The 12,651-nt window shown below is 41.3% G+C and overlaps 1 protein-coding gene across 1 annotated transcript in view; it reads left to right on the top strand.

The window, feature by feature from the left end:
* Nucleotides 1–896: 896 nt before the first annotated feature.
* Nucleotides 897–12,651, top strand: part of pparab (peroxisome proliferator-activated receptor alpha b) — a 35,965-nt gene continuing 24,210 nt past the window's right edge. The window contains exon 1 of the mRNA XM_074677062.1: nt 897–1,096. The gene's annotated coding sequence lies outside the window, so the exon portion shown is untranslated. The remainder of the gene's footprint in view (nt 1,097–12,651) is intronic.

Genomic DNA, 12,651 nt, shown 5'->3' with positions numbered 1-12,651 from the left:
TTGAACAGACCACTGCAGAATAACTGCTGTACGTGGGTTGAAATGGACGTTATCACAAACAGTTTAGCACTGTAGCACGCTCCTGTTTAGCTGTCTTCAGCTCTTCTGTCCTTTTTCTGTCTGACAGTTAGACTCCTGTGTCCACCATCACTACAAAATTGAATGAAGAAATCTTTTTACAGCAGAGAAAAATACAGACCGCTCTTCACACTTATAAACTTCTTCAGGTGTTGTCATAGACACCTAGACGTGCCGTAAACCAATCCGGTCCTGCTCGACCCAATTGGGGAGCTAAGAAGTTGCAATTAAAAAGAATTAGTAACCTGTAATATTGGCACTGATAATCTCAATAAAAGTGTGGATTACAATCAGGCATATATCTAGAAGGGGCTTTTTTCAAGATCACTTAAAAACTCCTCACAGTCCCTTTAAGGAACAATATCTGCATTTCATTGTGCAATGCTGCAGTGCATGGATAGAGACAGAGAGAAAGAGGATACCCTTGCACAGCTCGGGGAGGGTCATGTAAGGACGGATTCAAGGCATGCAAATTTTGCCAGCTGGTATTCATCGGTTATGCATCCCTGTAACTTGTATTCCCTCTGAAATCAAAACTTCCCGTTATACCTCTCTTTTTCCTGCCGCCTGACTCTCTGTGTCTTATTTGCTGGGTGTTTTCATTTGTTCAGCCCTGCAGGAAGCCTGCACAGTTTCTGACAGGACACTCTGTCCGTTTCCGTCCTCCTCGCTGTCACCATGGTTAGGGGGCGTCTGTATCAAGGAAAAAAGGCTGCTCTCTTCTTATTCGCTGAAACTATAGGTGTGTCAGTTTTGGGGCGTACGCTTTCCCTCCACCAGCTGTCAGTCATGACGTCACTTCCCGCGGGCGTGAGCTCCACGGCTCTGCTTTGTATGGACATGGTGGGGGATTTTTGACAGCGGCAGCGCTGTTGGGAAACAAACAAGGACGTGGTCGGGGGTCGGGGACTGTTTTTTTCTCTCACCCCGTTCATATCCAGATCCTTCTCTGGGCTTTTCTCACCTCAGCAAGATTTCCGAGGATATGGCGGCTTCGGACTGGGCAGTCTTTTCCAAGGTAAATATCTTCATTTTGACTTGTATCTCAGAAATAGACCCTCCTGTGCAGCGGCTCACTCTGTGAGGGAATTTCGCTTGGTGCACACAGATGGTTGCAGACTGGGAACATTGAACTGTAACTGGTTTAAAAAATTGTTTTTGCACATGCATCTGAGGTATTTTGTTTAAATCTGTTCAGTATTAAGCTATATGACCATTGTTATTGTATTGAGACAGATAATCTGATTTCAGTTTGCACGCCTGCGCAGCCAAAGTGGCGTTTTCCCATTAATAGCAATATCTCTTTTCATAAATAAACAGTGCATTTGACTCAAAAGGCTAAATCATGGCCATCTGATAATTCGTTTCTGTAAAAAGAAGATGAGGAATAGATTAAAAGTGTTTTTATGGCAGGCTGTGCAATGCACCGGTTACTCTCCACTGCATACTGTGCGGTACTCAGGACAGGCGTTCAGACTTGATGCAAATACTGTTTCAGCTTGGTCTTAAAAACTGGGTAAGCAGTGGTGTTGTTGCTCCAGACACCAGCAGAACACCTGCATATGGCATCTTTGGTAAAGTTATAAGGAAGGGCTATGTATTTGTTCTGGAGCTTAGAACTCTTTCAGGAAGCTGCGTCTTGTGTTTTTGTCTCTTCCATTTCAGCTAGACCTATAATTTTTTCACCCCTCAGAAAATGGACCACCCTGTTTATACTTGTGTGAAAGTGAAATTTGACCCAAATCCCGCTGTATACCTGTCCTTTTACCCAAAACAAAGGGAGAATTCAGCCTTTCTTTTTCTGAATAGCAGAGCCCTGTTTGTAATTTTGGATGTTTACTTATGCAACTGCCTCTTGCTTATTTGTTTAAAGTTAAAATTAGTCACATGTGCACATAATGCTTCCAGGATCTTCAAAGTTAAGGGAACTTTAATGATGACTTTTTAAGGTGCTGCCGGAAGTTTTTTTTTTTTTTTTTTGTAGATGTTTATGAAATAGTGTTGCTCATATACTGATACCTCTTCATGACTCACAAAGAAGCACGAGATTATCATCTAAAAGACTTTTATTCATCTTTTAAAGGAATTTAAATGTCTATGTTTGGGTTGCATGCTCTGCAAACAAAGCCAATATTTGGTACTAACTTTAAACTGTCTGTGTCAAACAATCTGCCGTTAAATTTGGAAGTGGGACGCAAGTTAGCAAACTGGATAATTTTTTTAAAAACTTGGTTTAAATTGTGTTTTACTTTATTTATTTATTTTACCAGACATAGACCGATAAAACAGACAGCTGATTAATTTGGCATTTTCAAGTCATCTGCATCAGATAACCGCATATGTATTAGATTGTAGTTTGCATAGAATAATGGAGTCAATGACATGTTTTAAGGAGTATATTGAACCCATAATTTTCTCCATTCTAAAAATTACAGGTTGATAGACTGAAACCCAGAAGTTCCTTTTGGCAATGACTCAGATGGCCAATTTTTTTCTTAATTAAAGCTTCTTTAAGGAACTTTTGGTTTCTGAAGGTTTTGGTGCCCTCTCTGGACAAAGTGATGTTTGCTTGATTTTCTTGCATATATAGTCTTGCATAAATTTTAAAATCTCATCCTGTCCCATTTAACAGTTAAATGAAGAAAATCTTTGCTGTGAAGGATGAAGATTTACTTTGTTCAATACGTTTATAAAGAGATCCCAGTGTCGGTTTGTGTTTTATAACCGTCTTCAGTAGACCTGTTCTGTAATTAGAAGTATGGAGGCAGAGTTCTTAGCGAACATATTTACAAAAACACAACACTGAAGGAGACAGAGGACAGATGCTTCATTCTGCAGCCCAGGTGTAAATACATCTAGATACAGATCAGCTCTCTGTGTAGCAGTCTGCTTCACGAGCCTCCCCTCTGTTTGCTAACCCCTTACAGCCAGTCTCCACATAGACGTGGCATTTACCCAGGGATCAAAGGTCTTCACTCAAAGCCATTTTTACACATCTTATCAGTCTGGTGAGTGTGGCTGAAAATCTGTTAATAATTGTATGATGTTTGACACAGCCTTAAAGTGACTGTGTCTTTTTTATTTGTGGAGCCAAATCTCTCCTATTACTCAATCACATCAGAGGCTTCACATGTGCCAGAAGATAATATCAGAATCTGCATACCAGTCCTTGATCAAATAGTTAAAGAGAGTGAATTAAATCCCGGGAGAGCGTGGGTTCAATGCCACATATAAAGGTATATAGTCAACATGTAGAATATTCTTTTACCATGTTTTTTTCCTTTTAAAAGTTTAACCCATGCAAACGTGACTCATACTTGTTAATGTTTAAACAGATTCGTTGAAAAAGTGTTGTCACTCAGTCTGTGGTTGTAATTCATCTTCAAACCTCAACACTGTAATCACAGGGACACAATGCATTTGAGATACCCTTATCTGTCATGTGCCATGCTTGAAACATTTCTTAGGAAACAAACCGTCCCCAACTGAAGTGCTTGTGCTTCTTTGAGTCTGCCTTAAAGGGAATTTGCCCTGCCATTTTTTTTTTTTTTTTGCATTGTGTACCTTGTTTCTGTCAAGTTGAGCTGCTGCAACCTCACAGTTTTGTCTGCTGGAACCTGAGACCTGTAATTCACAGCCTGGAGTGAGGCAACAACAAGCTAAGAGAGAGAAAGGAATAGTTTTCTCCTCTCTGCTCCTCAAACAGGACTTTCGGGTTCGGCCCTGTCTCAAGATGTTATCATTCATCTGTGTCTGGAGACTTCCCGAGGTGTGTTGGAGGTATGCTTGGCAACAAGAATCTAGTTCCACTGACCTATTTCTCAGGTTGAAGCATCACTGGTGAAGGAAGAGCAGAGGAAATATGTGCAAGTTTGGAGTGCATGTGCAAGACACTAGCTACCACTAGTTTGTTTTTGATACGGCAACCCAACAACCTAGCAGTGGATCTTTTTCAGAGGACTTTGAATTAAGGTGTGCTTAAAATAAGATAGTTCACGACTAGTGGATCTTGATACAGCGAAACTGCTTGCAAAACGTGTCAGATGACTACTGTCAAAGGGGGTTCAAAATGCTACCGTTTGCCTTAAAGGCAAAACTTCACAATCACACTTATATTAGTAACCAGATTAAGTGTTAGATCATCTCTTGTGTAGACACAGGATAAGTGACTGAATTTCAGTTACTGAGAAAGTGTTGAGGGAGGACACTCAGACGTGTGGGGGATCCAGGAAGCATTACACTGCATTCAAAACAAGACTGGAGCTCACAAAGTGCCACCTCCTCATTCACATCATTGAGGTCACTAAACTGGCACCATGGGGTTTCTTAGAGGGCTCTGGCCAAGGAGTTCAGTTTGGCTTAACTTGCAGCTACATCAGACAGAGCTGACAGAGAAACATGTGGTTTCTGCTGGAAACAGTCTGACTTCACTGTTTACTTGGTAGCCGTCAAGATGGAGGATAAATCACACTGTGGTCACTTCCCAGACAAGTAAAACCCATCCTGGTTAACTACTAGCTGTTGTTTTGGTCTCTGATAAGCCTTCTTTGAAGTGGACTCTCGGATTACACCACACACTTGTGTTGTCTTCCAGTCCCACTCACGTTCTGTTCTGTTTTCATTCTAAGCTGTTTGGTTTTCATGCTAAGCTGTTTGGTCTCCTGTGTTATTTGTTGTACTACTTGTGTCCTCTGTTGCCCAGGTTTGTCCTTCAGTCAGAGTCAGGTCCATTCCCCTCACAGGCTTCTTTACAGTAAAGTCCTTCTGAGTTGAATAGGATTGTGGACCTCCAGCCAGACTTACCGTAAGCAGCTCTGGAGAGGAGATTGTCTGCGCTAATGATCGGGGAGGGTGGTGAGCTGAATTTGGGTGTTGAATCACAAGGGACCTACACAAGAGGATTTGACGCATCTCTTGAGGAGGGAAGAAATCTGTCTACTAACTTCAACCTTTTTTTTTTCTCTTGATTCTGTGATATTTGGTCTTTTCAACTGAAAAATTAACCCCTTCATTTTCTTCTTTGTCACCCTGTTGGTCCCTTCATTAAGGCAACAATAGATCACATCCATGTGAGCTACTGCTAGGGATGGGTACTGAATTAGGTTCCTTTATAAGTTCCAACCAACTTCTGTCAAAAGTACTAGGTACCCATTCAGGTAAAATCAAAAGCCACCATGTTTAGGTACCTAAAAGCATCCCTGTGACTGTGAGGGAGTGGAATGCTGAATATAAACACAGCACTGCAAGGTTTTATACTGAAGAATGAATATGTTAAACTGAAAAAAATATATTACTATTATTATTGCACAAATTGATATTTTTACCACATAAGCACAAAATGTACCGAAAATTGGCACTGTTGAGTATAGATACCAATTGCCAGGTACCAGGCATCAGTGCTGTATCGTTTCAAATGTGAAAGGTACCCATCCCAGCTACAGTGTATATTCCTCATCAATGAGCCAGTCCTGGTCTTATCCACTCTCACGCTGTAATTCCATTAGTGACGAAGCCCACTCTCTTTCACCTCCATGCATTGGCTCAGACAGAAACATCCTCATCAGATTGACCTCATTTTAATACTTTGTCACTGCAGAACAGGTGACAAGGTTTCCTTTATGTCATCTAAAATCAATGTTTAACTGAGATCCAATGCAACAGTGATTACCAACAGCTGAACCAAACTCATAAATTAAATTAGATTAAGGAGTCAGTTTCTACTTGAGCTCCTCATTAAATTTTAACTCCCATGATAGCTTACATCAGTCTCATGTTTTGAATTCATGTTTGTTCTTCTTGGTAATTTAGCTGATTCAACATTTCTGTCACCTTCTAGATTTAAGCTAATAGCTCCCCCTGTGGCTTGTAGCTCAGAGAGTATCACAGACTTTAAAGAGCCACTAGCTTCATTAAGTAGCTTTAATGTCTGAACTGGAGATGTTACAAGTTTAGACCTGAAAGCATTTCCTGGTTGTTTAAATTCTGACTGTGTTAAGGTACAAAAACTCCCTGAAATCAGACAAAATTTAGCACATTAATTCAACATCTATAAACATCACAGAATCTGTGGATAATTGGTTAGCAAAATGTGGCTAACTTTAGCAGAGCTAGTACGACCAGCCTTCAGTCTTCCTTGGAGGTTAGCATCCATATTCTTGTAATGGTTACACATCAAACCAGTGCAGTGGTTTCATGTCAGTTTAACCAGAGACATACATCTTTGTCTCTGTTTCTTTCTAGATTAAAATACTGCCAAACTATGCTATTGAATGCCACCTGTTAGCTGTGCTTGTTTACGTGCTGCTAGCAGAACATAGCATAGTGACAAGAGCCTGTAACCAGGGGTAAAGCTCATTTTTAGTTCTGGAGTTCTGGGGAGTGGCCGACCTTCATGGAACCCTGAAGAACCCAATTGTAAAAGACGAACACGGACATTGTAGCAGGCTAGCATCAGATAATCTCATTTTAGTTGAAAAGAGGGTATAAAAGCATGGCTGGTTGTGCCTGAAACTTTTCTCACCTCAGACTCTGACATTTTTGGGAAGAAGTAAACCTCTGGATGACATTTGACAGTTTGAGAAACACATTTCAAAACACATTTTAGAAAAATATACTCCTTGCCTTGCTGTAACCCTGGTGCTTTTGTGTGCAGTGACACAGCTAGTGAGCAAATAGTTTAGTGAACAAATGCATCAGGATGACTAAGCTTTGATGTTTTCTGAATAGAACTGAGATAACAGTTGAAACCAGATTGGTTTTTATGAGACAAAGGATGTTTTCTGACAGAGTTCTTAAGTGCAAAGTACTATCATCACCCTTGTGTGCCAGCAGTGTGGCTTATTGTGTGTTAAATTTATTTGTTTTTATTTTATCATGTGATGGCAGAGGTTGTGCATGCCTCATATAAAATAAATAAACAAGTGTTTTCAATAGAAAAGTTTTTCCAAGATTAGCTGTTTGTGCATTTAAAGGACCCTAAGTGCATCTGGGGCCGTTGTTACACTCAGTGCTCCCCTTACAGTAACAAATTAGCTTTGCTCCGTCCCTGGGCCTGAGTGCTGCTTGCCTCCCCACAAACACGTAGGCTGGTTTGGCAGCCAGAAAGGGGGAACTCAGGACTTCACTGTCATGCAGGAAAATGTAACAAGATACACACAGCTGTCCGAGCAGAGAGGAATGCTCTCAGCTTCGTGTTCTCATCACAGTTTTCTTTGTCTGGCACTCCTTGCTGTTTTGTTTTACAGAAATGCGGGAACTCTGAGACTGCACATTTTGCAAAACTCTCCAGCTGTGCAATGACAGCTTAGGCCAAAGACAGAATAAGCATTGGAGAGCCTGATTGTAGATGTACTGATTGCTTACCAGCTGATTATTGTTTGGCTTGATTTTCCTGTTTGAAATACATGCCATTCACTGCTACATGAGACAGAAAAAAATTTGATAATTGAAGATCATTCAATGACCTCGTCATTTAAAACCGCATTGATGGATTTATCTTTAAACCCTCCTGCAAAGCCTAGCTTTGTTCTTACAATTTAAATGACCCCTGTTATGTTGTCGCCAATGTACAGTCCTCCCAAACAAGCCACAGTGTCTACATTTATCCGCAGCGCTGTGCTGAAGGTGAAGGCTAAAAGCTTTGCTCACCGGGCGTCCCGGTGGTGACAGGGGACGGTATTGTGTCTTGGCAGAAGCTCAGGGGACAGACAACTGGTAGAGCAGTGTAGACTCATTCGAACATTCCCTTCTCTTTGGCACCTTGGTTGATATCTGCATTGTGTTGTCTTATATCATTATTTATGAAGGAGACTGTGCACCCTGACAGCTCCTTTTAAATGAACTTGTGTTGGCATGTGCAGCACACTTGTACATATTGTACAAGCCCAGCCCAGCCCAACATTAAGGAACAAAGTCATGTCCACAACCACAGTAGCTAAACGGTGTTTGGTGGAAAATGCAGAATGTGATACTTCTGGCGTCCAGCACAGCTGCTGTTTATCACTACATGCAGATGAAAGCAGACAAAAATCAATCAAACTTTACAGCACGGTAATCGCACACATCATAAAACAGGGTAACTTGAGGTGACTTTAACTTGCAGAACAACTCCCTCCTGCAGGCATTATGTGATGTTGATTGCCTAGTTTCTTAAAATGAAGAGCTGCTTTTTGTCCATTGCCCCGGCCCCAAATCTGTCAAGAGAGAAATAAAAGATTGCACCATTTTCTCCAGTCTTGAGATTAATTTTTGGATGTAACGCAGAGAGATTTGGTAACACTACCATGCTTGACACTTGTGACTGATTTGGAAACAGGCGCAAAGGGGCAGCCTGGGGTGGATGATGAACTGATGTGTTGCTTTAGCAAAGAGGGGATTGCAGCAGTTAAGGACAGCACAGTGTTCGTTCAGCTGAGGATTCATCAAACACAGAGGGATGGCTTGTAAAGATGTGGCCAAACTCAGGTCAAGGTTACTCAGCAGCTGTGCAGTTTCTCCTCGTGGCCTGTTGCTCCTCAGAAGAACAGACTCTGGTCTTGTTAGGTCTTGTTAATTACTAGAAAAAAAGATATATTATCACCTGCCCCCCACCCCCACCCCCACTTAACTGGAAAAGTATCAGACCATTATTTTTTTCAAACATGAGAGTTTGTAATTTCAGTCACTCAGTAGTTCCATGTGGAAGTGGATATCTCCTATTTTTTTGTAATTCAATCCACAAAGTGAACAGTTTTCACTGGCCCTACAGCCACTGTCTGGTGCAGTGCATTACAACCAAATGCTACTAAGAAGAATAAAGCATTTCATTACCTTATTATTGAATGTTTGAGATTTTTAGATATAAAAAAATATGACCCATCTTAAGTATTCACTGCAGTTACATCCCCAAGTTTTTTTTTAGATTGAAGATGTTAAATAGCTTTCAATGTCCTTGTTGGACTCCTAACTTCCAAAGATTCACATTGAAATGCTTACACGTGTAGGCAACCTTACCGTATATCTGTGTGCCCCATTAGGCTGTAGATAGCCAGCTTAGGGCCAGGTTACCACAGACCTGTGAGGAAATGGGTTTCACCTCTGGCTTTGTTCTTTCCTGAGAGAATGTTTGAACATCTTATTATATATTTATTTTTTTACACTGAACACGTTGTCCATACAGAGGTCAAAGTCCACCGGGGTTTATGTAAGTTATTGTTTATTTCTCAACTCAGTGGTCAGATTACAATGCAGTGCTGCCAAATGCACGAGCTCATCTGAAGTCACTCCACTCCAGAGTCTATTTTGAAACTAAACCATTGAGCTACAAAGTTTCCTCCATGCTTGGACCAGCTAAAGTAAAAAAAAAAAAGACTATGGGTAAATTTTATAATCAAGGTGCTTCTAAAAGTAAAAGAAATGAGCTGTTTTGTTAAGTAAAAACCTGATTAAACCTTATTGGTGGGTTCTCAGTCATTCAGGTCATAGTGACACAAAGCTTCATCCAGACAACTTAACCTTATCCCCAACTAAACTTGGTTGAAGTCCACCAGTTGAACCAAGTGTAGTTACAATTTGGATCAAGCTTGGTGCTGTTAAGAAAAATTTCAGTGCAAGTTTCTGTTGATTTCTGCTTTCATTTTTCAAGGAAAAATATGATGAATATGACGTTTCCCTGAACAGGCAGCAGCATTTTAAACTAGTTGTTGACAAGAAATTTGGCTTTTGAGCAGGTCTTAGGCCTTTGTTGTAAATACTGAGCAACACAAACTGTATGTCAAATATTCAAAGGATCAAACATCATGTTTAATGTCTGGGAAGATAATTTATTAAATCTAATTTTAAATGTTAAATGTCATGAATGATTCAATACACAAACTTGCACAAACACATCTGCTTGATTTCACATGTTCTTGAAACAGCTTTTTTCACATCTTTCCATGATTTTTCACTTATATATCTTCTTTTTGCAGCTGGATGCTTTGCAAACCCTGAAAACTTCAAGCAGCCAGTCAGATGTATGAACTCAATGAGTTTGACACCAGCAGGTCCCTATACATTAAGATGAATAACTCTACAAACGTAGAGTCATCAAAGAGCTCAATGTAGTGGAAGAAGTTTCAAGGATTGGGATTTAGTTCTGGGCCGTCTGTTCATTCAGATGTCATTGACCCTGAAATGGGAGAGTAAATGACCAGATAACGTAATGATTGAACTGTTGGCTGTCATATGGCTTGTCTGTCTCTGGCTGCAGCTAAAGTCCAACGTCAATCACTTCCCCGGCCTGTACTTTGGTCAATCTCCATAACGATAAGAGTGCGCTGGCCGTTATATCAGCTCTGAGTGATAAGGATTCACTCAAGTGTTTACACTGTGGGCATGGTTCAGCCTCAGCTTATAGAGCATACTCTTCAAACAAATGGACAGGCGGAGCTGGCGGGACAGCCCCATCGGCCCATATTACTGCTCTAAGACCACCGTTATGCCCCTGGGGGCCCTTCTTCCTACAGGTCTGTCAGCACTCAGACCACAGGTTGGGTGGATTAAACATTAACCTGTGGTCTATCATTCTTTTCACGCTGGTGCGCACACACACACACACACACACACACACACACACACACACACACACACACTGAATGACCATACAAACCCTTGGATGTCATGGTTTCAAGGACCAAATATGCTTGGAAACCTCAAGTCCCTTGGATGAGGAAGGTAGGAGGCCTTTTCCTAGACTGTTTTTTGTTTTCTAAAACCTATATGTAAAAGCAGTCTAAGAATGGTCAGCATAGTGAATGAATACAGAAATACAGGTTTTAGCTTTCATTCTTCCATGTTATTCAAAGTATTAAAGCAGATTCTGGTATTTCATTCATGCATTTTACTTGGAAGGACTGCGGTCTCCCCCCCTCACCCTGGGGTGACAAGCCCACACACACCTCCATGGTTTTTATCTGATATCACTCTGTGCTGTTCGTTGGTTTTGTTTTTGACATACTTGGGGCTCATGTTTGATTTGATGGAGACAGTAGTGAAGAGAGATTTATAAATAGTGGTTTTTTTGTTTTTGTTTTTTCATCCTGATACCAGGAATATTACATTGTCCATTAACAATATCAGTCTGGTTCTAGCATGGAAAAATAAAAGCTGTAGGCCTGCCAGCTTTTACAACCAGCTCTAGATATCTCAGCTCGTGTTTCTGGTCTTAATCTTGGCATTTGATTGTTACTGATACCAGTGTGTCTCAAGCGGTGCACACACTGCAACATAGTTAGCAGATATTGGGCTGGGTCTTATCCTTTTTACAGAAAGCAGCAAAGGCCTAATTTTCTGGTTGGAATTGAAAGATTGCTACTAATATTGTTATAGAGTTCTCAGTGGTCTGAAATCATGTGTGTTAATTACTGGAAATGCTCAGTACAGTCAGTAGGATGAGACACAAGGAGGCACAACAAACAGCCATGGCTACAAAAGTATAAAAAACATAAACTTGCTTGATCTCCAAAAATGGAGGACCAATGTTTCCTGTGAAAGATATCACTCCTGGACTGCGAGGAGTCAGACTAAAACAACTCCCAAGGTGGATAGACCAGTTAGTGAAGCAGCTAGCAACATGTAGCTCAGTCACTATCCTGTTGTCCACCATGTTTGTTTACTCCGAAGCCATGTTGGATTAAAAGACATTTGGCTAGGCTTCCAGCTTTCAGAGCTGGGTCTCTGGCAGTTGATAAATGAGATGTGTGCTGTGCTTTCTACCTTTTTGTGCTCAACCCACTGCTAAACCTTAATGCTGTGTAAAGTACCTCATATTTTAAGACTTTAAAAATGTTTCAGTGTGGATTAAAGTGTGTCAGTGTGGATTGGTAAGAACCCTAGTCTATACACCAATACAGGTCTGTAGTTCACATATCCTCCAAAATCCTCACTGGTATTGACCGGTGCGTAAGCCTAGGTATCATAAATGGTTTTAACATGGACAAAGACATTATTGCAGTAGGTGTCAGAGGCCATAATCAGTACAAAGTAAGATGAGATGAGCTAACAGGTCTCTTTGGGTTCACCCCTGAGACTTCACTCTAAACAGTGCAGGTGATTTGTGGGTAATGTTGTTTGAGGTCTCAGACTACTGCAGCTTCACGCTGGTCTGTGTCCTCTCCTATTGGGAGAGTGTGAGGTAGTCTTCAGGCCTAGGCCACGTTCAGAGTGTGTTTATCTGTCTCGGTTGGGGCTTACTAGCAGGGACACTGCCTGTCTGTTTGATGTGGGTCTTCTCTACGATGGATGAGCATAACATGGGGGGCTGGGCACTGCAATCCATCCATCGGACTGTATGGATTATTTATGCTGCGTCCTACATCCGCCTCTGTGGTCACTAGATCAGGCTTGCTAATACGTGAGTCTATTATGGGATTTATTGATTTTAATGAGAGGCTGAACCCCGGTGGAAGTAGGTTCTTCACATGCCGTCTGCTTGCCCTCCTACACTGATTTCCGAGTGTGAGCCATGTGTCGGCATTGCCATGGCACCATCATGGGGACCTCAGTGGGATCTTGGTTAGGGTCTTTTTGTCATGACAGCCCCCCTCCACCCTTTTT

The sequence above is a fragment of the Halichoeres trimaculatus genome, unplaced genomic scaffold, assembly GCF_033239565.1.
Source record: "Halichoeres trimaculatus isolate MK-OKI-2021-1 unplaced genomic scaffold, fHalTri1.1 fHalTri1_scaffold_10, whole genome shotgun sequence".
Classification (NCBI taxonomy): Eukaryota; Metazoa; Chordata; class Actinopteri; order Labriformes; family Labridae; genus Halichoeres; species Halichoeres trimaculatus.
Note: the sequence above shows the minus strand (reverse complement) of the source record. Positions and strands in the feature narration are given on the sequence as shown.